Here is a 16,044-nt window from a genome sequence, read left to right on the forward strand (position 1 = left end):
AATTTATAAGATTTTCGAAACCTTCCCGGATTTCTTTAATTAATTACGGTGGTTGAAATGTCGATTTGTCTGTTTTAAATTAAATTTCACACGGTTCTACTTGTGCGCATCCTAAGTCTAAAGGGTCTGAGGTGAATAAACGCTTGAATTTGTTTATTGGTGTTTGTGTCTTTATACGTTGTTCATAGCTAAGTTCGTTAGGTATTTGTATTATTGTACCTTGTTTATCCGTTACTTCTGTTATTTTTGTTACTATTATTTTTTCTTTATTAATAATTTTATTGATTTTTTATTTATCGCGTTTAATCGTATTTAATTCAGGGGCAATTGCTATAACCATGTTTCTTGGTATATTACTATAGGTATTGGAAAAATTGTATAATATGACTTTGTCATCACTATTTAATAATGTTGTTTCTAGAGTTATATTTTATTATTTTGTAGGCGCTCAGTTGGTTTTATTATATATTGTATTTGCTTGTCTTGCATTTTTGTGGACACTGTTATGAACGCCACCGTATATGCCCGTGATGTTCTGTTATTTTTTATATTGTGTCCTTGGTTGTATCCAAAGACGACAATTTGTTGAAACCGTTCTCTGTGTAGCGGGTGATAATCAAATGTTGATAGTTTATTATTAAAAAGAATACACGATTTGATTTAAATAAGAATACTTTACTTTATTAACTTTAACCATGTAATTTATATATTAGAAACACACTACTTAACTCGAATGAGTCGGGTTCTAGACTGAATTGCCGACAGGACCGATACAATAGTCTTGTCGTGCAAAAGCAAAATATCTAAGATAAGACGCCTACACACAGGTGTTATTATACTCTGATAAACAAGCGTCACTATAGTCTATATAATATATAGTGGTGGGCATATAACACCCCCCGGGTTAGACAGAAGATCATTATCCTACTTCTAAACAATTATTTTGGGTAATGATTTTCCTTTTCTTGTTTTAAGTTCTACTTGATTTTGTTCATTTTTTTCCGTCGAACTCGGTTGATTTACATTGATATTTTTAATTTTCTTAAAATTAAATATTTTTCTTATTGTGATAATTGACAGTATAATTATTAGTAAGCAACATAGTGTTATTAAACCAATTACATAATAATTTATATAAATTGAAGATTGCTTATAATCTAAATTATCTTTTGGGATAGTGACTTCACTATCATCTTTATACTTTGAAAATACCATTTCTGGTGATACAAATTCTTTTATTGTGTTAGCATCGTGTATATATTTAGTTAAATTTATAGTTGGTATGAAGTCTGATTTTAATTCTGAATAAATTGTTCTAAACGGAATCATGCGATAACCTCCTGAAATTGCGGAATATTGTTCGCTTAGTGATAATATTCCTGATCCAGTTAATACTTCTGTAATTGAATCTTTATTGGAACACGTTACAACTAAATTTTGCTTTGTTACCGTGAAAATCCACGAATTTGATGACATAAGCTTATGAAAAATCCCATGTTTAAATGAAGTGTATTTTATTTTACAAAAATCTGCTAATTCTGTTATATCTGAATAAGAAATTAAATTTATTTCACATTCGTTTGATGTCACTACTCTTTTGGCTAAAAGGTTTTTACAAATTTTAAAACGGTTTGTATCAGTACACAAACTAACATCGTTTTTGCTTAAGTTAATAAAATATTCCTGATCAATAGTTATGGCTATAAACTTAAACCTAGGTTGTATAAACATAAATCTCTTATTTTCTATATAATATACTGGGTTTGGTAGAACATTATATAGTTTATAAATGTTACTTAATACTAAAGGAATCGTATTGATGAATATAATTAAATCATTACTTTTAACGATTGTAGTTTGTATTATTCTATACAGTTCAGACATACCAGATACATCTAATTTTACAGGAATGTTTAAGTCAGGTGAAAGATTTAATTTAATTAATTTCATTTCATCTAATAATTGATTTGATGATATTACTAAAGGGTGTAATTTCCCATACATAGCAAATATTTTACCCATAAATTCTGTACCACAATCTGTTAAGATTGACTCCGGTATTCCATGTTGGCATACAAAACCTTCAACGAACGCCTTCGATACCGAATTTGCATCGTGAGATACTAACGGATATGCAGCCGAAAACTTCGTCAAATCGTCTTGTAGTGTCAATATATAATTATTTCTTTTTTTAGACGTGGTAATTGGTCCAACAATATCTAGGAATATACGTTCAAAGGGTTTGGAAGATGTAGTTGTTATAACCATAGGTTGTTTGACGGTTTTATTAAGAGTTTTATTTCGCTGGCATGATTGACATGACGATATAAAATTTTGTACATCTTTTTTCAATCCTTTCCATGTATGTTGTTGTTTTATTCTTTTGATTGTTCTGGAAATTCCTTGATGGCCTCCTAGTGGTGAATTGTGAAATTCTTCGATAATCTTATATTTATCTTCTTCTGTATATGTGTTATCAATGAACACTAGTACTTTGGTTTCAGAGCCTTTAAAATGGAATCGAATCATTGTGCGTATTTCAGACCAATCTAATTGATCTATTCCACAAGCTATAAAAATAGCTTTTGGTAATGCAAGTTTTTTTATTTTATTTGTATCGCAGAAAGTTCGCAAATTTTTTAAAGTTAAAAACATTTTTTTATTAGAAGGCTTCTGCCAATGTTTTTCTTTTGTAATTAGGTAAAGAATAGTTCTTCTATTTACTTGTAAAGAAGCTATTTCTGTTACCTGTTTATTTTGATTTTTTAGCTGTTTAATTTGACCATATTTTCTTCTGAATTCGAGACCTATCCCTTTTTTCATACAAAAATCTTGAGAAACACAATGTCCTAATGCATATTCGTCTGCAGCATCGAATAAATTCCCCGCTGTTTCAGTAACATTATTGTTTATAATGATACGCTGGGATATTTCTTCAAGAAATGTATGATATTCGTTAGTCGATTGAGGCGTAATTGCCGTAGTAGTAGAAACTGCTATTCTGCTAAGTGCGTCAGCATTTGTGTTCTGGACTCCTGGTTTATAAATGAATGAATAGTCGTATTCTTCTAGCAGAAGTCGCCACCTCGTAAGACGAGCTCCAGGATCTTTAACTCCAAACATCCATGATAGAGGTTTGTGGTCCGTTATAATGTTAAATTTTCGACCGTAGATGTTTGACCGGACGAAATTGTTTAACCGACCAAATTATTGCCAACAGTTCCTTTTCAGTAGTATTGTAATTTATTTCAGCTTTATTTAATGTGCGTGATCCATAGGAAATTGGCAAGTCTGACCCAATGTTTCCTTGCGATAATATTCCTCCTATTGCACAATTACTGGCACAATATCTGTTGTAATATTGAAAGGTCGAGAAAAGTCAGGAAATTGAAGTATTGGTTCCTTGGTCAATATGGTTCTGAATGTTTGAAATGCGTCTTCACAAGCATCCGTCCAAATAAATTGTTGATCCTTCTTTAGTAAAGATGTTCATGGTTTTGATATTTTACTGAAATCTTTGATGAATTTTCGATAATAACCTATTAATCCAAGAAATGATTTTAGCTCTTTAGCATTAGTTGGAGTGCAATAATTAGCTACACACGATATTTTTTTTTGGATCTGGTTTTATGCCTTCATCAGTTATCAAGTGACCAAGATAACTTACTTCTTTACTTAAGAATTGGCATTTCAGTGGTTGAAGTTGCAAATTATATTTACGAAATCTTTTAAATACATCTCGTAAGTTATTTTCGTGATCTTTAATAGTTGTTCCAATAACGATTAAATCATCCAGGTAAACAAAAGATTTCACACCGTTGAGACCAATAAGTACTTGATTCATAAGTCTTTGAAAAGTTTCCGAAGCTCCTTTTAGTCCAAAACACATCCTGTTGAACTCAAAATGGCTCTTTTCGGTGCTAAAACCGGTTTTTTGTCTGTCTTCCGATCGCATTGGAATTTGATGGTAACCACTCGCCATGTCCAAACATGAGAAATACTTTGCATTTCCCAATTGATCCAAGATTGTATTGACGTCTGGCATTGGAAAAGCATCTCCCACAGTAAGGTTGTATAATTTACGGAAATCAACTACAACCCTGTATTTTTGTTCACCTGAGTCATCGATCTTCTTTGGCACTACTAACAATGGAGCATTCCATGGGCTATCACTGGGCCCAATTATTCCATCTTTTTCCAATTTTTCAATTTGGTTATCTATTTCCTCTTTCTGCGCATATGGAAGTCTATAAGGTCGTTGATAGATGGGTTGTGTTGTTCCTGGTGTTCTTATTTCATGATATACAGCGTCTGTACATGTAATTTTATCTCCTTCGAGAAAAAATATATCAGAAAATTCACTGCATAACTCTTCAATAGATACTTTTTCTTCAAGATTCATATGATCTGTTTTTAGAAAGTTCTTTAGAAGTTGAATCCTATTTTGTTCATTTTTTGTTACTTTATTAGTATTTACAAAATGTTTTATCGATTCTTCATTTATTATTTCGTGTGGTAACTCTGTTAGTTTTGGTATAGGTACCACAATTTGAGTTTCTGTTGGGTTAATTATACTTATGAGAATCTGATGATTTTATACTTGATTTAATATTTCCCCATATTATATCACTATTTATATTTTGAGCGTAAACTAGTATGCTCTGATGTTCTTGAATTTGTAGATCTGACACATCTACTGGAATAATTGTTTCACATCTAGCTGGAATAGTTGTGACGTCATCTAATGTTGATGTAATTTCCCCTTTTCCTACGTCAATGACAATTTGATTCTCCGTTAAAAATGGTTTCCCCAAAATACCATCGCCTATAATTGGAAAATTTGTCGGAACTACATGAAATTCACTTTCGGAAGATTGATTTCCATTTATGACTGTCAACATTGTAAATCCCATGGTCTTAACTGTTTGATCATTTATCCCCTGTAACATGAATATTTTTGTGTCTGATACTTGAACATCATCGTGAAGCGCATCTAGTTTTATTAAATTAAGATCAGCCCCTGTGTCTACAAGTAGCTTTACGATCTTTTTTGTACATTGTGGAATTTTATAGAAAGCATGATTATCAATTAATTTGGTTCTGAATGACAAGGTTCTTGCAGGTTTAAGGCTATTGTTTTTAATGTTTTGACCGATTGGTTGCCCGAGCCACTCGGTCTTGGCCCAGTTCCCGAAAACTGTCCATTGGATTTATTTGTTTTTTTCTTTTTGTAACATACATCTTCGGAGTGCTCCGGTTTATTACAATAAGTACATGTTATCTTTTTTACATCTTTATTATTTGGATTTGAATGTAATTTTGATTGAACATTTTGTTGGCCAGTATCTTGACCGCGATTTCCATATCTACATTGATTTGTAAAATGATTATTACGATTGCAAACTTCGCAATATTTTTGATTGTTATTTCTGCCTTGGTTTCTTCCTTTAAGTATTCGTTAAGTCTCTTTTGATGATTGATAAATTTTTTGCTCTTCAAGACTTGCCTTCACCGCATCTTCTAGTGTTTCAAAGTTTCTTGATTTAATCACTGTTCTTAAATGAGGTAATAATCCTTCTACGTATGTCGTTAAAGTAATTTCTTTTATATATGTACGTATTGCTGTGGCATCTGTGGTTGATTTTCCCTTTGTGCTCACATTACATAATTCATTGAGTAGATTTTCAACCTTTGTAAAGTAGTCATGAACTGACTCTCCTTGAGACTGTCTTGTTGATGTAAGTTCAAGTTGTAGATACCCTGGTGTACGTTTAGCACAAAAATTTGATTCGAGTAAATGTTTAAGTCCTGCCCAATCTTCTACATCGCGATGTTGAGTTATCGCAAAAGCTTTTTTACTTAATTTTGTACGAATAGCTTGTAACTAAACTGGCTTTATGTTGTTATCGACATTAGACATTACAAAATCACATGCGCTAAGATAAGGATAGATATCGGCTGAATCTTCACCATTGAAAAAAGGAACCAATTTAATGGCTGTTTCTAAAGAAAGAACTGTATTGTTCATTTTGGAAATGGTACACGAATTATCCACCCCCAAAAATTTTAAACCTAGTATTCGGTATTTCTATTTAATTGTTTTGGTGTGTTATATTCACTTATTTGATCCGAAGGTACTGAAGTTGAAATATTACCCTTAGTATTAGAGAATAATGATTCTACACTTCTAGATTTCCTATGGTATCTTTTATTTTGGTGTGTTCGTGACCTAGTATTTGGGCCAGTATATTTTAAATTATCGTCAAAGTTATTTGGTATAGGAGTATTATAATCTTTATTTACTGTAGATGTATCTGGGCTCCTATCACTGCTACTACTATTACTACTTGATTGAGTAGACATACATTAAAAGTGTTAGTTTGTTATTATAATGTATAATAACAACAAAACAAAACGACAATAATAATAATAAAAAAAAATTACAATTATGTTAGTAGGTCAAAATAAAATACAGTAATTTTATTCTATTATTCAAGTTAGTGATAGTAATATTATTATTATATAAAAATATTTATGTTTTATATATTTTTATATCTTTGTTATTACTCCGAACTGCATAATGAATAATGATTGACTTCTTTGACAGACTATCTGGATCCCTTGTTGAACTCGTCGCGTCTCACGGTGTCGTTCCCGCGTAGTTTTCAAGTTATTTCGTTTGAAGTTCTACGCTCCGAAACCGGTATGCGCGGAGACCACACTGGTGGGTTTTGTTTAATTTGAACGATTAATTAATTTCTGTTTACTAATTAATCGATGTAGACGAGATGTAGTGTAGCTTATCCTATAAATATGCGTATTGGTATTGACAATATGCGTTGATTGTGTATTTATAATGACCGATAAAATATTATGGTGATCACGTTTTTTACGTAGGTGGTATAAAACAAGTAGCACCTCTTACGGTGTATTTGTAGATGCGTGTGACGTAAATATCGGGAACTATAGAATAGTTTCCTCACCAATATTTATGTAAAAGCGCCTCCATGTAAATAATAATTCACTCGTGTTCACTTTTTTTTTTTTACAATAATTATTTGAATATATCACTCACTAGACAGAATTTCTTTCAAAAGAAATGAAAAGAAAAACGGCTACCGCTGCCACCAATGTTATGAACGCCACCGTATAAGCCCGTGATGTTCTGTTATTTTTTATATTGTGTCCTTGGTTGTATCCAAAGACGACAATTTGTTGAAACCGTTCTCTGTGTAGCGGGTGATAATCAAATGTTGATAGTTTATTATTAAAAAGAATACACGATTTGATTTAAATAAGAATACTTTACTTTATTAATTTTAACCATGTAATTTATATATTAGAAGCACACTACTTAACTCGAATGAGTCGGGTTCTAGACTGAATTGCCGACAGGACCGATACAATAGTCTTGTCGTGCAAAAGCAAAATATCTTAGATAAGACGCCTACATACAGGCGTTAATATACTCTGATAAACAAGCGTCATTATAGTCTACATAATATATAGTGGTGGGCATATAACACACCTTTAATTTTGACCTAGTCTTAGGAGCTATGGTAATATTTTCGTTAGATATAATTTTAATTTTATTTTTATTAATGTTGGTTGCACTTGTGATGCTTTCAGTTGTATAAATGTTTAAGTTGTGATTTATATTATGTTCGTACCATATCTCGTCCATTTTTAAAGAATTATTATCGATTTGTATGTTTTTATTTTTAAAATCGACTATTAGGTTGTATCTAATATTAAAATCGTTTCCTAATAGTAATTTACAATTTAGTCCTTCAACGACGTATACTTTGATTTGATATTGGCGTGTGTTGATTGTAATTATTAATTCTGTTGTTCCTATTTGTATCAGTTCGTTGTTGCCAGCGCCTGTTATAGTTATTTGTTCTTTGGGTTTAGTGACTTGTTTATTTTTTATTAGGGAATAATCTATACATAATATATTTGAGCCTGTGTCTATAATTGCATTTTGTTCGTTGCCGTCTAATTTTATTTTTATGGATAACACTCTTTGTTTTCGTTCAGTATCTGAATCTACGCTTATATTTTGATTGTTGATTTTCATTTCATTTTTGTGTTGAATTAGCTGGTTTTTGGTTTCTGTGGCTTTCTCGTCTTCTTGTATAGTCCGGTTCCGATAATCCCTTATGTAGTTTCCGCATATTTTGCAAAACATAACGTTTCCCCCCTCGCTCCAATACTGTTCTTTGTCATCGTGGTCGTCTAATACGTCCTTGGATGTGGACAAATATTCGCAGTCTTGACAAAATGTTGAGTACCATATTGTGGATTTGTCTGTTTTAAAATTATTGTCGGTTTTATTTTTCTCTATAGGGTTTTGTTGGGATAATTTTAAGCGATCGAAACATTCGTGTAAGAAATGGTCTACATTTTCTTCTATAGTATTAAAGTCGGGAAAAACTGTGTTTATTGTTATGTTATTGAATTGACGAGGGTTTTATGTTTCTGTTATGATTCCTGGTGTCCAATGGCAATTTTTATTGAATATCCCTATGTTTTTCCTATTTAATTTCCAGTAAATTATGGCGTTTGTATATTCGGAATTTTCGTGTATTAAATATAAGTTGAAATTGAATTGGTCACAGATAAACGCTAGATCGTCATCTTTAAGATAGTAGCCAGATTTGCAATTAGGAATGCCGAGCATATTTAATAATTCTACTGTCTTTCTATATATACCATGTTGTTTAGGGCATATTCGTAATGCGTGGGCACCACAGTCACCGTCTCCGGGTACGTTTTCCGTTTTTACGAATGAACCCACGATTTGTGAGATTTCATTCTTTAATTTATCGTTAATTGTGTTATTGAAATTTTTTCCTAACGTGATTATATTACTAGTTTGTGAACCATTGTTTTTAAAATATTTATTTTGTTTTTCATCGTCATTGCTTGGTAGTAGGCATATTAAAATTTTTATTTGCGTGTCTTGAAAAATAAACTTAACCATAGTAGAAATAACGTTCCAATTCTTTTTATCTCGTCCAGTGCAAATATTTTGGGTAATGCTAAAGTAGTAATATTATTCTCAATACAAAATTTCCTAGTGTTAGCTAGTGTTCTAAAAATGTTAGTGTACGCTGGTTTGTCGTAATATTCATTTTTTGTTATTAGATATAGAACCCATTGTCTTCCGTTTTTCAAATAAGCAATTTCGGTTTTTTTTTTAATATTTACCGTCTGTTCACCGTAATCTTATAGGAAGTCGGTTCTATCGTTATTGCTGAGTAAGAATTTTTGAAATTCGTTTAGTGGGTTCAAACTACTTATTGTTACGATGTTTTCTATAGCTTTTTCATCATCGTCGTTTACTTCATTAGTTATTAGTTTATTTGAATTTTTTGATTTGTACCAATTTTCTACAAAATGAATATAATTATTTTTTTCAATTTTTTTATCTCTGTTAAATTTAGAGGTGTCGATTTTTAAATTAATATTATTTGTTCCCCGAGGTAGATATTCCGATTTTTCTCTTAACTCGGGTGCTATTCGTTTTTTGAAAAATTGCAATCGTTTGCATAATGTCCTTTTTCATTGCATTTGTAGCATATTATGTTTTCTCTTCCATTAAATTTTTCCGGTGTTGAGTATCTTTCTCTGCTGTTGTCCCGACTGTGCCGTTTTCTATTTGCGTCATCTCCACGATTTCTGTTGTTATATCTATTTCTGCTTGTATCTCTGGACCTGTCGTAGGAGTTTTTCCTATCCCTTGAATAAGACCTATCTCTATTATTGCTCATTTCTCTGCTGTTATCTCTGTATTTATGGTTATTATATCTATCTTTACTACTTTCTCTGAACTTATAGTCGTTGTACCTATCGGGATAAGGACTTTTTTCCCTATAATTGTTCCTGCCTTTGTAATCTGATTTGTGTGGATGTAAACTTTTGTCTCTGTTGCGTGATCTATCTTTAAAATTTACTGTCTAGTCGTATTTTTTTAAATTGTTCATTTCGGTACATAGTTGAACAATTTTGTTTTTGTAATAACTGTCTATTCCTTCTAATTTTGTATTTAAACGTTTAATTTCTTGGTTGCTGTCTTTTGCTTCGGTATTTAATTGCATTACTTGTTTGTTCAAAATGTCTGTGTATTCGCTAAGTCCTGAGCTTTTTGAATTAATTCTAAATTGCATAAGTTCATATTTTTTTAAATTTTCTTTTAACTTTTTTAAGTTACTGTTGTCGTGAAGTGAAATTGCGTGTAATATAGGTTCTCTTATACCTTTTATAATGTAAACACAAATATCTTCCTCTTTCATATCCTTGTCTACTTGACTACATAAATATTCTATTTCCGTAACAAAACTAGAAATTGACTCTAAGTCGTTTTGTTTCCAAATTTTCTAATTTGTCTTTCAGTATTATAGAGTATCCTATTGGTTGAACTCACTTTTTAGATTTTCCCATGACCAGTTTCTTCCTTTGTTTTCCAAGTTTTGTAAAAATTTTTTGGCAGTATCTTTCAGAAATATTGATAAGAATTTCATTTTTTCATTGTCGTCCCAATTGTTTATTTGTGCTGCTTTTTCGTACTGTCTAAGAAATGTTTTGATGTCTCCTTGTCCAGAAAAACTATCTGGTTTAATTATCATTTTTTTCCATTTTGTGTTTTGGATTTTTATTTTTTAAATTATTTTGTTTTTCAGGTGTGTTTTCTATTACAAATTGTGAGTTACTAAAGAAGGTGGTATTTAAGTTCGATTCAGTTTTAATTGGACTTTCGATATCTTCGTATATGTGTTCTTTTTTTGTTGGTTCGTTAGGATTTAAGTTTATTAAATTATTATAATTATTGTCAGAGGTTTGCTCTAAATTATTTTGATATAAAGTATTACTAGTGTCTAAAATTGTATCTGCCTGAGTTATTAATTTATTTGCGTTAATTTCTAAATCGTTAGTTATATTTTTAATGTCGTTAGTAATTGATTTATTTTTTGTACTATTACTTGTTTCCGGACTTGAATCACTTAAGTTACTTTGTATGAGTAAATCTTTAATGTCGATTTTATCTTTTATTGAATTTTCTTGAACTTCGTGTTTTTGTAATTCGCTTAAGGTTTCTTCAATGTCGTCTAATTCTGTGATCCCTTTATAATATTTTGATAATCTAGCCCTTAAATTATCTACGGTTCCTACGCTTTTTAATTGTTTAGATTTGCATAGTTCAATAAGTTCTGATTTTTTATGTGAATAAATATCTGTTAATTTAGTAATTTTCGAACCTAAGGCTATAAGCTCTTCGTCATTCATATCATATTAAAATTTAATTGAATTAAAGAAAAAAATTGTAATGAAAGAAGTTGATTTTTATTAATATATTTATACTTAACAATAGCTACTTAATTTTTGAATAATTTAAGAATTAAAATTAAAATATATTTTTTTTTTTTAAATAAACTAAATACAATTTTGAAGGGCGAACGAAAATTAAACTAATTAAAAATTATTTAAATTATTAAAAAACTAATCTACAACCCTAATATTAATATTTAAGTATATTACAAAACGTTGCTCACCTTGGCGTATATGTGTAGACGCACGGTTAGCAAAATTGTACTCACGCGGCACAAACGTTGTCTTGTCAGTAAGACAAAAATCGAACGCGTATTTGTTAGTTAATCGGTATACACGCACACAATTGCGTTCTGCGTTTCTACTGTACCCAAAACTCTTATAACTGTTATTTTAACTTGTAAAGCACTAACAATTTGCTCCCGGTTACACTACCAGAAATGTACAATTAGTCGCACTTCACTTGTACAAAAAAAAAACAAAAAATTATATATTGGTGTACTCACGAGGTACAAGCGTTGCTTTTTCCGTAAGAAAAATTTATCGAACGCGTATGTGTTACGCACTCGGTATACACACGCACAAAATTGCGTTCTGGGTTACTACTGCACCCCAAAACACACACAAAAAGTATATTTTACTTTAACAGGTAAAAACACTAAACTTGCTACGGGTTTTACTACCCAAAACGTACACAATTGTCGTACTTCACTTGTACAAAAAAATTGGTGTGCCAAGGGAATTTTTCCCAGACCACACGTAAAAACTGTTGTACTTCTCGTACATAAACACTTCGAAAAATTAAACGTGCCAAGGTTGAGGTACCAGGGCACATGCACAAAAAAAAATGTCTCCGCCCGTGAATAAGAACGCCGTTGGGCGCCACTCTGTGGTATCACCCGTATTAGACAATACGTGGTAAACCAACTATCGCCTTACCCTCGTATTCTCTAGTTAATGACACTCTCTAAAGTTAATTAGAATGGCACTGTTAACTCGTTGAGGTACGATGGTATGCGCTTGTCAATTCTTAGTTCGTTCCTATCTAGTTGAAATGACTCAAAGATTACATATACCTTGGCAGTTGGCACTATTCAGTTTAATAAAACTTCATCGACACATAGTACGTATATCCCGGCGCTGTTCCTATAAAAGGTAAGAACGTAAGAATGACTAAAATAATGTTTAACTCGGGTTTTCAGGTCGGAAACACTTTTATTGTATTAAAACAAACATAAATAAAACACTTAGCAAATTCAGATCGCCTAGCCCGTACTACGATCGGCGTTTCACACGCACGTCGTAGCTACGTCCTCGCCGAATCACTCAGCGACAACGGGGGATCGTGCCTGCGAGTACGGCGGTGTTATATAGAAAATATTATTGTCGCCTCAGCACATTATTGCTTCGCTGGCCTGACCTATGTCAATAATTTACAATTTAAAATATTCCCACCTATATTACATATATATTAAATAATATTATTTTGACGACTGTCTGCAATATACGACAAAACACTATTAATTAATACACTATAAATTCGTAGAATGATAATGATATTGTCATTATTTTAATAATTATTGAGAACTTTTCGAGAATGTAAACAGAATACGTTTCCTGATATGAAAAAAAAAATGTTTATTTCGTATTTCTATTTACTCTAAACTAATTATAATAATATTAATAGGTACAAAATCAGGGGGCCCCAATTACCATAATCAAGCAGGGGCCCCGTCCGCAATTGCAGACTAGCGTTCCAGGCCAGTCCTACTCTGCTATTATGACGTATTATTACTACATTGTCTTAAGTAAAAAAATACCAAGTATTGTTATTGTTTCCGTTTACTTTGATGATTTCTGCAATTTCCACATATACATATTTCATACATATACATACATCATACTCGTGATAGGTTTTTCAGTTACTGGTGGTGAAGTGACGGGAGGGTATTTACCTTAAAAATTAAACAGTTTTATTAAAATCGAAAACATCTCTTGACAGTTGATTTGTTATCATTATGTTGTGTTCCCTTTTCGGTTATGTCCGTTGTGGGTTTGTAGGTTCGTCTTCGATGTGGAAACAACTATATTATTTTTAGATTGATTCCCGGAGGATCTTATTAGGTAATAAATAAATAGTCTTTGATTCACTTAACTAAATACTTTTATTGAATACGAATTCATAATGAGTCCCGTGTGTAATATAAAATACGACTGCCGGCGACGCTCATTCGGTATTTCGTTATTGTGTCGACAGACATTTCCAAAAAGTGCTTATTGTGTTTATTGTGCTAATTACTAAGAAATTATAAACAGGGGTTCGTAACAATTATGTACTACCAGCTTGGGTAGGTCTCTGACTTTAAATATAGCTATAACTTATTTGCATCACGGTACTTACTTCTGACACAATAAACCCTGTCCGCTGTTGCAATCTCTGTAACATAAACCGTTTATTTAACCATAATATTGTCTTTTTAAGAGGACGTGATACCCGCATGTGTTGTCTCCGTCTTACAAGGCGGCAGACGCTTCGGACGATTAAATGACAGAACGAGAAGTCTAGGATGACTGGCTTGGCCGGTTCGAGAAGACACCGAAGTAAACACATAATCAAACAATTATGTAAATGGACGGTACGGGGCATACCTCGGCCGTCCTATGTGGCTACGCCAATGTAAACTATATGTAAGGCATCACGGAGCTTGTAGTATGCGTATACACACCAGCCTAGCAGAGGAAGGCATGCTACGGCCCATGCGAGCTGGAACCATATGCTGTGTGAATATAAATAAACTGCATTGGCTGCATGGGAGCCAAGTAATGTGATAAACGTGCGGCTCCTGTGTAGTGGCTCAAACACTCAAAAAAAAACAGTGCATAACATAGCAAATTTTACACTCAGCAGAACACCTGCGACTCCGTTAATTTAAAAATTAGAATGAATTGACCTCTTATAAAATTTAAAGGTAAGATTATTATCTATGCAAACTCGCGGGCTTTTTATTATATTTTAATTTTCAGGTGAGTTATGAGTACTTCAAGATGTACAAACAATTTACAGTTTTGAAATAATCATAACTCGCTTTAAAATTAAAATATAATAAAAAAAACCACGAGGTTGTCTGGACAATAATCTTACCTTTAGACTTTATTAGAGGTCAATTCACTCTAATTTTTAAACTAGCGGAGCTACACGTGTTCTGCCGAGTGTAGAATTTGCTATGTTACGCACTTGTTAGACGGAGACAACACATTTCACGTCCTTTTAATAGCTGTCTATATACAAATATGATATCATTGATTATAAATAGTGTAAAATTGTTGTGACAATCAAATAATATTGTATTATATTTATACGGGCGTATGCGTATGACTAGGTATTTACTGATTGTAACTGAATTATTATATTTTGGATAAGTAGGTATTGTAACCGTGCACGGGTGCACAGTCTGACACAATTTGAATCAGTGTTTTTCTTTATAATGTCTGATGTCACAAGTGGTGTAGCCAGTATATATTTATTTTATTTCTCTGGTCTAACAATATTCTTTTTTGTTTTATATTTGATTATTTAATTTGGGTAATAGGTCTTGTAACGTAAACTAATACGTAAAATATTTGTATATATATATATTTTTTTTAAGATCAAATAATTGAAGATTTATTATAATTTTCTGTAATATTTTCATTTAAAACTTATTAAAAGACTGTGAATAAAAATTACACAACATTATACTATTCCTAATACAAAAATATTGTAAAGGAAGTTCTCGAGTACCAACAAATATAAATATTGTTTGCGGTCACTTGCATTTTCAATGTATAAAAATAATGTTAGTATTATAAGTTGGAATACAGCCGTAAAACTAAATGATACTAAATTACAGGTTTCCATTAACTAGGTGAGAATATATAATTATTTTATAATAATTAGTATGAATCATAAAACTCTATTATATTATATACATTCAATTTTCATAGTTGTTTTTTGAAAAATAAATTACATTTTAAATAAAATATCACTAGGTATTACATTTTATGTATCTTAAATAATTACAATACCGTTATATTATTTTCTGTAAAAAATTATTTAAATTTTGTCTTTATCACTACTGTCAGCATCTCTTGTAGTACAAGTAAAGCGCTTTGACGTCATCGGACGTACAAAAATATTGTAAAGGAAGTTCTCAAGTACCAAAAAACATCAACATTGTTTTCAGTCCTCTGCGTTTTCGACGTATAAAAATATTACCCTGTTATTAATATAGATATTTTTGAAATATTTGCTATAGTTACTGCAATACTTTTTATTCAAGTTTACCCTATTGGCTATTGGTATTATAATATTTGTGTTAAGAATATTTATATGAAAACATTTTTTTTTAGGATCTGAATGTGAACAGTCCATTGGTTCTATCCGTGATGAAAAAGCTATATATGACCGAGAGAATTGTCTGATATGTGTTTTTAATTTACTTCATTTGCTTAATTTACATATGCCTAGTTATTCTCTAATTTATATGCCGCCATGGAATATGTACTAATCTTATCGGCAACTCAGGTTAATTGTGAACGAGTAACTTGCAAATTAAAAATTACCAAAAATCTTCTACGCGCTTCATTATATAATGACCGATAAGATGCTTTTAGATTCTGAGTGGAACGATAAATGTATTAATTTTACAATGATGTGTGTTTTTTTATAATTTT

The sequence above is a fragment of the Metopolophium dirhodum genome, chromosome 1 (genome assembly GCF_019925205.1).
Source record: "Metopolophium dirhodum isolate CAU chromosome 1, ASM1992520v1, whole genome shotgun sequence".
Classification (NCBI taxonomy): domain Eukaryota; kingdom Metazoa; phylum Arthropoda; class Insecta; order Hemiptera; family Aphididae; genus Metopolophium; species Metopolophium dirhodum.